We start from the raw sequence: 14339 nt of genomic DNA on the forward strand, positions 1-14339 counted from the left end.
CACCCACCACTGCGACCTGTATGCTCTCGTCGGCTGGTCCTCTCTACATATCCGTCGCCAGACCCGCTGACTCCAGGTCATCTACAGTGCCTTGCGAAAGTATTCGGCCCCCTTGAACTTTGCGACCTTTTGCCACATTTCAGGCTTCAAACAAAGATATAAAACTGTATTTTTTTGTGAAGAATCAACAACAAGTGGGACACAATCATGAAGTGGAACGACATTTATTGGATATTTCAAACTTTTTTAACAAATCAAAAACTGAAAATTTGGGCGTGCAAAATTATTCAGCCCCTTTACTTTCAGTGCAGCAAACTCTCTCCAGAAGTTCAGTGAGGATCTCTGAATGATCCAATGTTGACCTAAATGACTAATGATGATAAATACAATCCACCTGTGTGTAATCAAGTCTCTGTATAAATGCACCTGCACTGTGATAGTCTCAGAGGTCCGTTAAAAGCGCAGAGAGCATCATGAAGAACAAGGAACACACCAGGCAGGTCCGAGATACTGTTGTGAAGAAGTTTAAAGCCGGATTTGGATACAAAAAGATTGACTCAAGACATTTCAGCTTTAAATTTTGTATTCATTTGTAAACATTTCTAAAAACATAATTCCACTTTGACATTATGTACAGTTGAAGTCGGAAGTTTCCACACACTTAGCTTGGAGTCGTTAAAACTAATTTTTCAACCACTTCACAAATGTCTTGTTAACAAACTATATTTTTGGCAAGTCGGTTAAAACATCTACTTTGTGCATGACACAAGTACTTTTTCCAACAATTTACAGACAGATTATTTCACTGTATCACAATTCCAGTGGGTCAGAAGTTTACATACACTAAGTTGACTGTGCCTCTAAACAGCTTGGAAAATTCCAGAAAATGATGTCATGGCTTTAGAAGCTAATCTTAGGCTAATTGACATCATTTGAGTCAATTAGAGGTGTACCTGTGGATGTATTTCAAGGCCTACCTTCAAACTCGGTGCCTCTTTGCTTGACATCATGGGAATACCATAAGAAATCAGCCAAGACCTCAGAAAAACAATTGTAGACCTCCACAGGTCTGGTTCATCCTTGGGAGCAATTTCCACCATGGGACCACACAGCCGTCATACCGCTCAGGAAGCAGACGCGTTCTGTCTCTTAGAGATGAACGCACTTTGGTGCGAAAAGTGCAAGTCAATCCCAGAACGACAGCAAAGGACCCTGTGAAGATGCTGGAAGAAACAGGTACAAAACTATCTATATCCACAGTAAAACGAGTCCTATATCGACATAACCTGAAAAGCCGCCCAGCAAGTAAGAAGCCACTGCTCCAATACTGCCATAAAAAAGCCAGACTACGGTTTGCAACTGCACATGGGAACAAAGATAATACCTTTTGGAGAAATGTCCTCTGGTCTGATGAAACAAAAATATAACTTTTTGGCCATAATGACCATCGTTATGTTTGGAGGAAAAAGGGGGAGGCTTGCAAGCTGAAGAACACCATCCCAACCGTGAAGCACGAGGGTGGCAGCATCATGTTGTGGGGGTGCTTTGCTGCAGGAGGGACTGGTGCACTTCACAAAATAGATGGCATCATGAGGAATAAAAAATTATGTGGATATATTGAAGAAACATCTCAAGACATCAGTCAAGAAGTTAAAGCTTGGTTGCAAATGGGTCTTCCAAATGGACAGTGACCCCAAGCATACTTCCAAAGTTGGGACAACAAAGTCAAGGTATTGGAGTGGCCATCATAAAACCCTGACCTCAATCCTATAGAACATTTGTGAGCAGAACTGAAAATGTGTGTGTGAGCAAGGAGGCCTACAAACCTGACTCAGTTACACCAGCTCTGTCAGGAGGAATGGGCCATAATTCACCAAACGTATTGTGGGAAGCTTGTGGAGGGCCACCCGAAACATTTGACCCAAGTTAAACAATTTAAAGGCAATGCTACCAAATACTAATTGAGTGTATGTAAACTTCTGACCCACTGGGAATGTGATGAAAGAAATAAAAGCTGAAATCAATAATTCTCTATTATTATTATTCTTACATTTCACATTCTTAAAATAAAGTGGTGATCCTAACTGACCTAAGACAATTCTTATTTGGATTAAATGTCAGGAATTGTGAAAAACTGAGTTTAAATGTATTTGGCTAAGGTGTATGTAAACTTCCGACTTCAACTGTATACAAGTGACACATCATCTCAATCCATTTTAAATGCAGGCTGTAACACAACAAAATGTGGAAAAAGTCGAGGGGTGTGAATACTTTCTGAAGGCACTGTTTATACTGTTTTCTAGTCAAGGCTCATCTTATATAACTACTGCTGTACACACCTTTTCTATACATATACTGTCAATAATGTCTATACACACCATCATATACATATATATTTATATTCCTGGACTCTGACATTGCTCGTTCTAATATTTCTAAATTTCTATTGTTTTATTTGGGGATTTGCATGTATTGTTTGTGTTGTTAGGTATCACTGCACTGCTGGAGCTAGGAACATAAGCATTATTTATTTGTTTTTGATTTGATTTAAAGATCCTCTGCCATATTAGAAGTCTGAGGTTAGGCTTAACCTCATAAATCACTGGTGTCAGACGCAGCCATAAACAGCAACCTTGAGAGGCAGGCCGGGTCTCAGCTGGGCTCCCTGAGGAGGAGCTGAGGCCTGGATGATTATATATCTACAGATGATGTTGACGGAGGATTCCTGCAACAGAGCATGTGGCGGAGAGAACATGAACACAACGCTGATGTATTCCACATTCGAAGGTACTGTTTAGAGAGTGGCGAGCCTCCTAAATTATACATGAAAAGGCCGCGGAGGAATTTGTTTGGTGAATGTCTCGCTCTCCCTCTCTCTCTCTCTCTCTCTCTTCTATTCTCTCTCTCTCTCTTCTATTCTCTCCCTCTCTCTTCTATTCTCTCCCTCTCTCTTCTATTCTCTCCCTCTCTCTTCTATTCTCTCCCTCTCTCTTCTATTCTCTCCCTCTCTCTTCTATTCTCTCCCTCTCTCTTCTATTCTCTCCCTCTCTCTTCTATTCTCTCTCTCACTGTGAGTTGATCACGTGTTCAGGAATAACAGAATGCTCAATGTAATTTGCATCCCGGTGTCCCAAGGGGAAACTTGGTCAAGCCCACATCCCCCACAAAATAAGTCAATGTAGGCTACAGGATGGTTTCAATCAAAGTGGTATGGATAAAAAAAACTTTCCCCACATCTGAAAATAAATCAGTGATTATATGGAGAACCATCAAAATGTGCAGCAGAATGATGTTTTCAGACCTAGCGAACAATACTATGAGACATTAGCACAAGATATTGCCGATATATCAATCTACACATAAAACCAGACTCTGTGCATTAATAAAATACAACTATGACCGCTCTGTCTAAATCACAATAAATAAGCTGTGGTGGAGCGGGCACAGTCATATTCAAACACTTAATGTTTCTCAACTATCAATAACATAATCTACACATTACTTATATACATAAGCTCATGGTCAAATTAAATCAAAAAAGGAGAACACCACAGTCCAAGAGGATATTGATGTTCAGGCAGCTCAGTGACAATTGGAAAGTCACATGCATAAGGAACAACACACCAATTAAACACAAAGGAATCCATTCAAGAAAATGTGGTACATTTACAGATTTATGCAAATCAAGCTTTCGCACGGGCTCTGTACATTTGTTAACTTGATGTTGCCCGAGGCTGTAGACAGCTCCACACACGAAAGGAAAGGAGGGAGTCGGACCAGCCCACTGCTCAGCACTCTGCACACGAAGGATGGGAGCCTGCCTGCCTGCTGCAGCTAGCACAGGGACCATTGATCTATCTGCTCCTCCTCACAGAACAATAGAGGAAACGGCGGTGCATGTCTATTATCAATGCAGGTCCAGGGATGACTGAGATAAGAGTCTTATACCAACCATTAGGTTGTTTGGAGTACCATTATATCAAACTGGGCTGCTCTGTTCCATTTCATAACATCGGCCATTAACATACATCTGCCAATAATATTTGTTTCTAAGGGGGCGGGGGTCTTAGGGGGATGTCATTAATTTTCAAAGACAGGGATATAGAATAGCATTTTATAAAGGGTTGTTTTTTTTGTCTGATTCTTTTTCAAAGGCAGCTGGTGTATAATCTAAAAAAAAGCAATTTCATGGTTTTACATATGGTCTTTCATAACATGGATTCATAAAACCATTACACTCTCACGAAAAGACAAACGCTGAAATAATGCTGCTCTTGGTTTGACGCTCGCAAGGAGCAGCAAAGGAATTCATCTGACAGCCTGACAACATAATCGATCCATTGTCTGCCGAAATCAGTCAACATACAGCTTACAGTGTCTTAACCTTTTTAAAAACACATTCAAACTTGGGCATGTTTTGGTGTAATTCAAGTCATGCACTGTGGAGGTAATAATCAGGTTATTTCACACTAGTTGTCAATCACAATGCTAAGCTGAATTATTGATAAAAGCATATTTGATTTATGACTGTGGTTTCCCATGCCACCTAAAAGTTCACAGAAAGCCATAGCTCTGGCAGAGACAGAGCTGCCAAGGCACCTCACAGAGACAAAGATGCTTTCATCTCTGTTACATGCGGAGGGAGCCGAGGGGTTGTGGGTCCATGTTAGCAGACATCATTATTAATATATAGTATCTGCTGAGATCTTCAAGCATTTTCATATGTAAAACATTAGCTCTGTTATCTGGTCAAATTCATGAAGCGGGTCATGCAGTGCTTGTACATAGACAGTGGAATAATAACTATGTTCATCTGTAAATAATCTCAGTACACCAAACGAAAACATGGTTTGAAGGTGCCTTTGGAGGCTAAAAGCTATATGCAGCTCTCACATTTCAAAGGATACATTTAGCCTAATTAACTCAATTCATCCTAATGGATACGGACTCCTGCAAGCTAGAAATAGGATCACCATCAGACAAATTTAGAAATGTACAGAATATCTACTGTAAATGAACATCTAATACAGTGTGTTGTTTAATGTAGCAGAATGTAAAAACGTGAAGAAATATGTAACATGATAGTTTCTCATGTAGTTATTCAAATAGATCAAATTGCTCTCATTCTAGTTCTGTGGTTATACTAAATCAACACTTAGCGATTCATAATGATTCATACTGTATCTGAGGAATATTTTGTTTACAGTATTGCAACTTCTCTGACTAATGGTCTGACAAAATAAAAACATATACCACAATGGTAGTCATTTCATCAAAGAATCCCCCCCCACATTAAAACTGGTTGCCATAGTGATGGCAGGCATAGAGCAACATGATGGAAATCATTTGAGAATTTATTCAGAGAAAGATGACATGCTCAGACTCGTAGGAATGGGAAAAGAGGTGCTCTTGATTTTCCTCTGAATCAAAATAATAGTTGATCAAAATTCACATCCAATTGAAAAAATGCCTTTAAAAAGGTGTGCAGGCACATTATCAATGAGAGTACATCAAAATAGATAGGTTGCGTATCTATCCTACTGTGTTTATGACATTCAGACACACTATCAGAGTTATACATACAGTAATAAATTGTTGTTATTTATGTGGAACTCCAGTAATTAACAGTGCAGGTTAAAGTACCCAATTGTCATACTTGAGTAAAAGTCTAGATTACTTAATAGAGTTGAAAATAAAAGTCCCCCAGTAAAATACTACTTGAGTAAAATCAAAACATATTTGGTTTTAAAGTAAAAAGTATTAATTATTTTAATTTCCATATATTAAGCAAACCAGAGGGCACCATTTGATTTTTTTCCTATTTTTTGTTTGTTTACAGATAGCCAGGGGCACACCCCAACACTCAGACATCATTTACAAACGACGCTGTGTGTTTAGTGAGTCCTCCAGATCAGAGGCATTAGGGATGACCAGGGATGTTCTCTTGAAGTATGTGAATTTGACAATTTTACTGTCCTGTTACTGTACTTTTGGGTGTCAGGAAAAATATATGGAGTAAAAAGTACATCTTTTTTTAGGAATGTAGTGAAGTAAAAGTTGTCAAAGATAAATTTGCATCCCGCAAAGGCGGAGGTGTTGCTAACATTTACGATAGCAAGTTTCAATTTACCCCCCAAAAAAATGGCGTTTTCGTCTTTTGAGCTTCTCGTCATGAAATCTACGCAGCCTACACAATCACTTTTTATAGCTACTGTTTACAGGCCTCCTGGGCCATATACAGCGTTCCTCACTGAGTTCCCTGAATTCCTGTCGGACCTTGTAGTCATAGCAGATAATATTCACATTTTTGGTGACTTTAATATTCACATGGAAAGGTCCACAGACCCACTCCAAAAGGCTTTTGGAGCCATCATCGACTCAGTGGGTTTTGTCCAACATGTCTCTGGACCTACTCACTGTCACAGTCATACTCTGGACCTAGTTTTGTCCCATGGAATAAATGTTGTGGATCTTAATGTTTTTCCTCATAATCCTGGATTATTGGACCACCATTTCATTACGTTTGCAATTGCAACAAATAATCTGCTCAGACCCCATCCAAGGAACATCGTGCTATAAATTCACAGACAACACAAAGATTCCTTGATGTCCTTCCAGACCCCCTCTGTCTACCCAAGGACGTCAGAGGACAAAAATCAGTTAACCACCTAACTGAGGGACTCAATTTAACCATGCGCAATACCCTAGATGCAGTTGCACCCCAAAAAACTAAAAACATTTCTCATAAGAAACTAGCTCCCTGGTATACAGAAAATACCTGAGCTCTGAAACAAGCTTCCAGAAAATTGGAACGGAAATGGCGCCACACCAAACTGGAAGTCTTCCGACTAGCTTGGAAAGACAGTACCGTGCAGTATGAAAGAGCCCTTACTGCTGCTCGATCATCCTATTTTTCCAACTTAATTGAGGAAAATAAGAACAATCAGAAATTCCTTTTTGATACTGTCGCAAAGCTAACTAAAAAGCAGCATTCCCCAAGAGAGGATGGCTTTCACTTCAGCAGTAAAAATGTATGAACTTCTTTGAGGAAAAGATCATGATTATTAGAAAGCAAATTACGGACTCTTTAAATCTACGTATTCCTTCAAAGCTCAGTTGTCCTGATTCTGCACAACTCTGCCAGGACCTAGGATTAAGAGAGACACTCAAGTGTTTTAGTACTATATCTCTTGATACAATGATGAAAATAAACATGGCCTCTAAACCTTCAAGCTGCGTACTGGACCCTATTCCAACTAAACTACTGAAAGAGCTGCTTCCTGTGCTTGGCCCTCCTATGTTGAACATAATAAACGGCTCTCTATCCACCGGATGTGTACCAAACTCACTAAAAGTGGCAGTAATAAAGCCTCTCTTGAAAAAGCCAAACCTTGACGCAGAATTTTTTTTTTTTAACTATCGGCCTATATCGAATCTTCCATTCCTCTCAACATTTTTAGAAAAGGCTGTTGCACAGCAACTCGCTGCCTTCCTGAAGACAAACAATGTATACGAAATGCTTCAGTCTGGTTTTAGACCCCATCATAGCACCGAGACTGCACTTGTAAAGGTGGTAAATGACCTTTTAATGGCATCAGACTGAGGCTTTGCATCTGTCCTCGTGCTCCTAGACCTTAGTGCTGCTTTTGATACCATCGATCACCACATTCTTTTGGAGAGATTGGAAACCCAAATTGGTCTACACGGACAAGTTCTGGCCTGGTTTAGATCTTATCTGTCGGAAAGATATCAGTTTGTTTCTGTGAATGGTTTGTCCTCTGACAAATCAACTGTAAATTTCGGTGTTCCTCAAGGTTCCGTTTTAGGACCACTATTGTTTTCATTATATATTTTACCTCTTGGGGATGTCATTCGAAAACATAATGTTAACTTTCACTGCTATGCGGATGACACACAGCTGTGCATTTCAATTAAACATGGTGAAGCCCCAAAATTGCCCTCGTTAGAAGCCTGTGTTTCAGACATAAGGAAGTGGATGGCTGCGAACGTTCTACTTTTAAACTCGGACAAAACAGAGAAGCTTGTTTTAGGTTCCAAGAAACAAAGAGATCTATTGAATCTGACAATTAATCGTAATGGTTGTACAGTCTCAAATAAAACTGTGAAGGACCTGGACCCTGATCTCTCTTTTGACGAACATATCAAGAATGTTTCAAGGACAGCTTTTTTCCATCTAGGTAACATTGCAAAAATCAGAAACTTTCTGTCCAAAAATTAATCCATGCTTTTGTTACTTCTAGGTTAGTCTAGTACAATGCTCTACTTTCTGGCTACCCGGATAAAACACTAAATAAACTAAATATGGCTGCTAGAATCCTGACTAGAACCAAAAAATGTGATCATATTACTCCAGTGCTAGCCTCCTGTCCCGGGCTTCCTGTCAAGGCAAGGGCTGATTAAGGTTTTACTGCTAACCTACAAAGCATTACATGGGCTTGCTCCTACCTATGTCTCTGATTTGGTCCTGCCGTACATACCTACACGTCCGCTACGGTCACAAGACGCAGGCCTCCAAATTGTCCCTAGAATTTCTAAGCAAATAGCTGGAGGCAGGGCTTTCTCCTATAGAGCTCCATTTTTATGGAATGGTCTGCCTACCCATGTGAGACGCAAACTCGGTCTCAACCTTTAAGTCTTTACTGAAGACTCATATGCTGCAGTAGTTTGTGTGTCAGGGGGCTAGGGGTAGTTTGTTATATCTGGAGTACTTCTCCTGTCTTATCCGGTGTCCTGTGTGAATTTAAGTATGCTCTCTCTAATTCTTTCTTTCTCTCTCTCTGAGGATCTGAGCCCTAGGACCATGCCTCAGGACTTCCTGGCATGTTTAAAGAAAAGCATGCATCCCTGTCATTCCCACAAATGTTGGCTCTGAATGTGAAACTGTGAGAAGACTACTCACCCGTGCTAGAGTCATGCAGGGACATTCTACTCTGTACTATTATCTTTAAAAAGTCGCACTACCTTCTCTCTAAATCTTTAATGAACCACATTTAATGTGCCCAAGCCAACTATGCTACAGTGTTTAATAGCAACGCAAGGCAGATTCAGTTATTCAAAAAGGTACCAACATTCAAAGGCTCAGTTATTCACAAGGGAAACACATTTAAATCAAATCAAATTTTATTGGTCACATACGTGTTTAGCAGATGTTATTTCGGGTGTAGCGAAATGCTTGTGCTTCTAGCTTAATGGATTAAGTATATATATTATATATATATATATATATATATATATATATATACACACACACACACATACATGTCAGAGCAGCATTAGACTAAGATACAGTGGCATAGTATAGAATACAGTATATACACATGAGATGCATGATGCAATATTTACAAACACTTAAAGTGACTAAGATAACATAGACTAGTATAGAGTACAGTTTACACATGAGATGAGTATTGAAAGATAGAGACATGTGTGTGATGTGCTGTAGATGGCAGTTTAACATTCAGTGGTGTAGTATAGAATACAGTATATACATATGAAATGGGTGATGCAATATGTAAACACAATTTCAAAGTGACTAAGATACCGTAGAATAGTGTGTGCAAGCAGCCGCCTCTGATGTGCTAGTGATGGCTGTTTAGCAGTCTGATGGCCTTGAGATTGAAAAACAGCTTGTGTCTCTGTCCCAGCTTTGTTGCACCTGTACTGACCTCGTCTTCTGGATGATAGCGGGGTGAACAGGCAGTGGCTCGGGTGGTTGATGTCAAGGACATTATCTTTTTGGCCTTCCTATGGAATCTGGTGCTGTAGGTGTCCAGGGGGAGGGAAGTTTGCCCCCGGTAATATAATTTAGTGTATGTTTCAATGTTCTTTAATGTTCTCTTAAGCACAACAAATGAGTAACATGTGTATGAATTGGATTTGTAATATATCATACAAATATTTTTTTTGAATAAACACAGTATACATTTTTTTATACAGTGCCTTAAGAAAGTATTCAGACCCCTTGACATTTTGTTACAGCCTCATTCTAATATGTATATAAAAAAAATAACCTAATCAAGTTACAAACAATACCCCATAATGACCCTTTACTCAGAACTTTGTTGGGCATTTCTTCAGCGATTAAAGCATCAAATCTTATTGGGTATGGCGCTACAAGCGTGGCACACCTAGTGTCCTGTTGGAAGGTGAACATTCGCCACAGGCTGAGGTCCTGAGCGCTCTGGAGCAGTTTTGTCAAGAATCTCGCAGTACATTGCTCATCTTTGCCTCTATTCTGACTACTCTCCCTGCCGCTGAAAAACATCCCCACAGCATGATGCAGCCACCACCATGCTTCACCGTAGGGATGGTGCCAGGTTTCCTCAAGACGTGAAGCTTGACATTCAGGCCAAATAGTTCAATCTTGGTTTCATCAGACCAGAGAATCTGGTTTCTCATGGTCTGAGAGTCTTTAGGTGCCTTTTGGTGGAGTGCTGCAGAGATGGTTGTCCTTCTGGAAGGTTCTTCCATCACCGCAGAGGAACTCGAGAGCTCTGTCAGAGTGAGAATCAGGTACTTGGTCACCCTGACCAAGGCCCTTCTCCCCCAATTGCTCAGTTTGGCCGGGCAGCCAGCTCTAGGAAGAGTCATGGTGGTTCCAAACATCTTCCATTTAAGAATGATGGAGGCCACTGTGTTCTTGGGCACCTTCATTGCTGCAGACATTTTTCGGTACCCTTCCCCAGACCTGTGCCTCAACACAATCCTGTCTCGGAACTCTACGGACAATTCCTTAGACCTCATGGCTTGGTTTTTGTCTGACATGTACTGTCAACTGTGGGACCTTATATAGACAGGTGTGTGCCTTTCCCAATCATTTCCAACCAATTGAATTTACCACAGGTGGACTCCAATCAAGTTCTAGAAACATCTCAAGGATGACCAGTGGAAACAGGATGCACCTGAGATCAATTTTGAGTCTCATCGCAAACGGGCTGAATAGTTAGGTAAATAAGATATGCATGTATGTCAGTTGAAGTCGGAAGTTTACATACACTTAGGTTGGAGTCATTAAAACTTGTTTTTAACCACTCCACAAATTTAATGTTAACAAACAATAGTTTTGGAAAGTCGGTTAGGACATCTACTTTGTGCATGACACAAGTAATTTTTCCAACAATTGTTTAAAGACAGATTATTTCACTTATAATTCACTGTATCACAATTCCAGTGGGTCAGAAGTTTAGATACACTAAGTTGACTGTGCCTTTAAACAGCTTGGAAAATTCCAGAAAATTATGTCATGGCTTTAGAAGCTTCTGATACGGAGTTCAAATCTATTTGGCTAAGGTGTATGTAAACCGCCGACTTCAACTGTAAAATAAATAATAATTATATATGTAGATAGCACCAGTCAAAGGTTTGGACACACCTACTCATTCAATATGTATTATTTCATAGTTTTGTTGACTTCAACATTATTCTACTATGTAGAAAATAGTCAAATAAAGAAAAAACCTGGAATGAGTAGGTGTGTCCAAATTTTTGACCGGTACTTTATTTCTAATATTTGCAGGACGTAACATATCATACAAAACGGATGACATAGTACACAATTTGACAACGTAGTACCCAAACAACGTGAACCACGTTTGGCCCATGAGCACCACTTTCAAAACTACAGGCTGGAATTATACATACGTTTGAGAGTGCATATTTAACTATGTAACAAGACATGTACTAATTAAGTCACATTCCTGTGAGGACAGGTTGCTGACGGATTGCATAGACTAACAGATGGATTAGGGAGGAACAAAATCATTGCCAAGATAAGAGGTGGATCCCCACAGATCTCAATCACTTTGCTGGATTGAGTTTGTGTGTGTGTGTGTGTGTGGTGTGTGTGTGTGTGTGTGTGTTGCACAGAGCAGTCTCAGTGGCTCCTTCCTGTTTGGCAAAAGAGAATGGTTGAGCCACAACAAAGGGGGTATAGCTGGATAACGAGACACGCTGCCAAATTCCAACCCACCACTTCATTGGCACAGCATGTCTTCCCAGCTGCTGCCAACACTGACATCCAATTACATGACCTTTGCTATCTAACCCATTTTGATAAGTCATTGAATAATCAGCCTGGCAATTATACCTAAAATCACCATCCGTTAAGACTATTTTTGCTCTCTAAAATGGCACTCAGTATACTACTGCTCGGTAAAGCCTGTATTGTGTCTGTTGAAGAAAATAAATGCACATCCACCAGAGGACTTTTCAGCAATTATCTACAAGGCCCAATAATGTAAGCCTTTGGGTGTTTCACAGTGTCAAAAGCCATTGGAAAACTCCATGTATCTGATATGCTGTACATTTTGAAACATGTAGCATGTATTGAGTACCTTATATCGTCTTATTGCCATCTCATAATGATCCTGACTAAATAACAGCCAAAATGCACATCACAGATGCTACAATGTGTTTGCATCAATTTCATATTTACACCAGAAGCTGTATCTGGTCTAACCCTTCCATCCTGACTCAAGTTTTTCCTATTTAATAACCAGTCTATATTGGAGTAGACCAGATGTCAGTCTGAATATCAAGATCAAATCTTACCTTCAGATGTTATAATAAGAGCTTTTGTAGCAAAACTGCAACAGCTGAGCAAGCTTTTAATGGAATATCACAGGCCATAAATCCAACACATCAACCCAAACCGAAGGCAGGTGACATCACATTTCTGTATTCCACGGCAAAACATGTTAGACAATACAAAAGAGACAATAGACTTAGTCTCACCTTAAATAAAAGATGTAGGTATGCTGTAGCGAATTCTCTATTCTGTGAAAAAAAAATACATATACCGTAAATGAGCCTGGAGTGAACGATTATTTCCAGAAGCAGTGTAGCAGCCAGGGTGTCACATAAAATCAAGCTGAAAGTGACTGTAAAATGTAACCACCAATGAACTCGGGGTGATATAGGTAATAGAATACAGTGCATTAGATTACTTTTCACTGGGAAGGTCTGTAAAGATTGACCTGTTGGAAATTATACGTTTTCATTAATCCTTTCGATAATAGTCACAGAAACGTGCAAAACAACTGCTGTAAATTGTTCTGTTAAAAGCCAGACCTGCATTTCACGCACACGATATTCAATATGTCACAAAATATACAGATAATTTCCGCCGGGTCCTGGACAAGATCGAAAAGCATGCAATCTGAAGGGAGCAATTATTTAGTTCCAACACGAAGACAATCATACGTCAATGAAAACTGTGATCAAACACATGATTTAACTCTATGACAGATTGCTAAGGATAATGATCCTCAAGTTTCGGCACTTACCATTAATTTCGTTTTTCAGCCTTTATAAGCAATCACTGATTGTTCAATGATGTCCTCTCTGAGTAACCTAATTAAGCGAGCAAATTATACGCTTTTTCTTAAAGAATGTAATTCACTCCATTCATTTAAAAAAAAGCTCCAGTATTGCAGTAATACATAATTGATGTGCACAGTAATTAAGATTTGCCTACCCGGCATAGTTGTGTCGCATCCAAAGTGCGCGTTCATAGGCAGTTCTTCCGGATGCTCGTGGAACATTGAGGGTGTTCGATTAATCTCGCCCGGGCGCCCTTGTAGCTGTGTTTTGCATCGGCTGAAAGTTGATTGCATTTTATTCAAAGCCCACTGCGATCACGGCTTAAAACCAAACTAACGTAATTAATCACGTGTGTAATTAATAGGATTCTGTGTTTACCATGCAAAAGTGATTGCTTTATCTGTCTTCCCAATGAAAAATAGTTAGAAAATGGAAATATTTATTTTATGGAAAATAGATGGTGTACGTTTCTGGACGATGCACCATGGTGCTGCCTTGACAAAATGACCAGGTGGCACAGATTACTGTTCAATTTGAGAAGGGCGCGTCTCCCTCCACGCTTTCGCCTGTTGGGCCATTGCCTGGTGACCGGCATTTCAGCATAATCGAATCTGCCCAATGGTGCGCGTCAGTCTGACAGCTACATCAGCAACGTGACTTCCCTCAACCAATCATTTCACATGGTTCAAGGAATCAGGAATAGAGTACCACACAGTTTGTCATAATAAAATCCTAGCGGTTCAACAAGGAAATGGTTCCAATCGTTTTTCCCATAGAGGATTTTAGAAGCACTTAAAATAAGGGCTGTGTTTTGTGTAGACTTACCTTGGTGTGACATTTTGATAACAGTGTAAATCTCTCTAGGACAAGATTACTTTTATCAATATATTTGCCTGTATTTATCCCCCCCCAAAAGACATGCTATTTAGCTGCTAATGTGGCTATCATAAAGAACTACAAATGCAATATTTTTATTTATTTAACTAGGCAAGTTAGTT

The 14339-nt window shown here is 39.8% G+C and overlaps 1 long non-coding RNA gene across 2 annotated transcripts in view; it reads right to left on the reverse strand.

Annotated features, from left to right (window-relative positions):
* The window catches only part of LOC112225203, a 37706-nt gene extending 24152 nt beyond the window's left edge, over positions 1-13554 (reverse strand). The window contains exons 1-3 of one of the 2 annotated variants that reach the window (XR_002949547.2): positions 13496-13554; positions 13305-13371; positions 11456-12795 (exon numbers count right to left, since the gene is read on the reverse strand). This is a non-coding gene — a long non-coding RNA (uncharacterized LOC112225203). Of the gene's footprint in view, positions 1-11455; positions 12796-13304 lie in introns of those variants that run through there. The other variant, XR_002949546.2, reaches the window with a different exon arrangement.
* Between the last annotated feature and the right edge of the window lie 785 nt (positions 13555-14339).

This window comes from Oncorhynchus tshawytscha, linkage group LG26 (assembly GCF_018296145.1).
Source record: "Oncorhynchus tshawytscha isolate Ot180627B linkage group LG26, Otsh_v2.0, whole genome shotgun sequence".
Taxonomy (NCBI): Eukaryota; Metazoa; Chordata; class Actinopteri; order Salmoniformes; family Salmonidae; genus Oncorhynchus; species Oncorhynchus tshawytscha.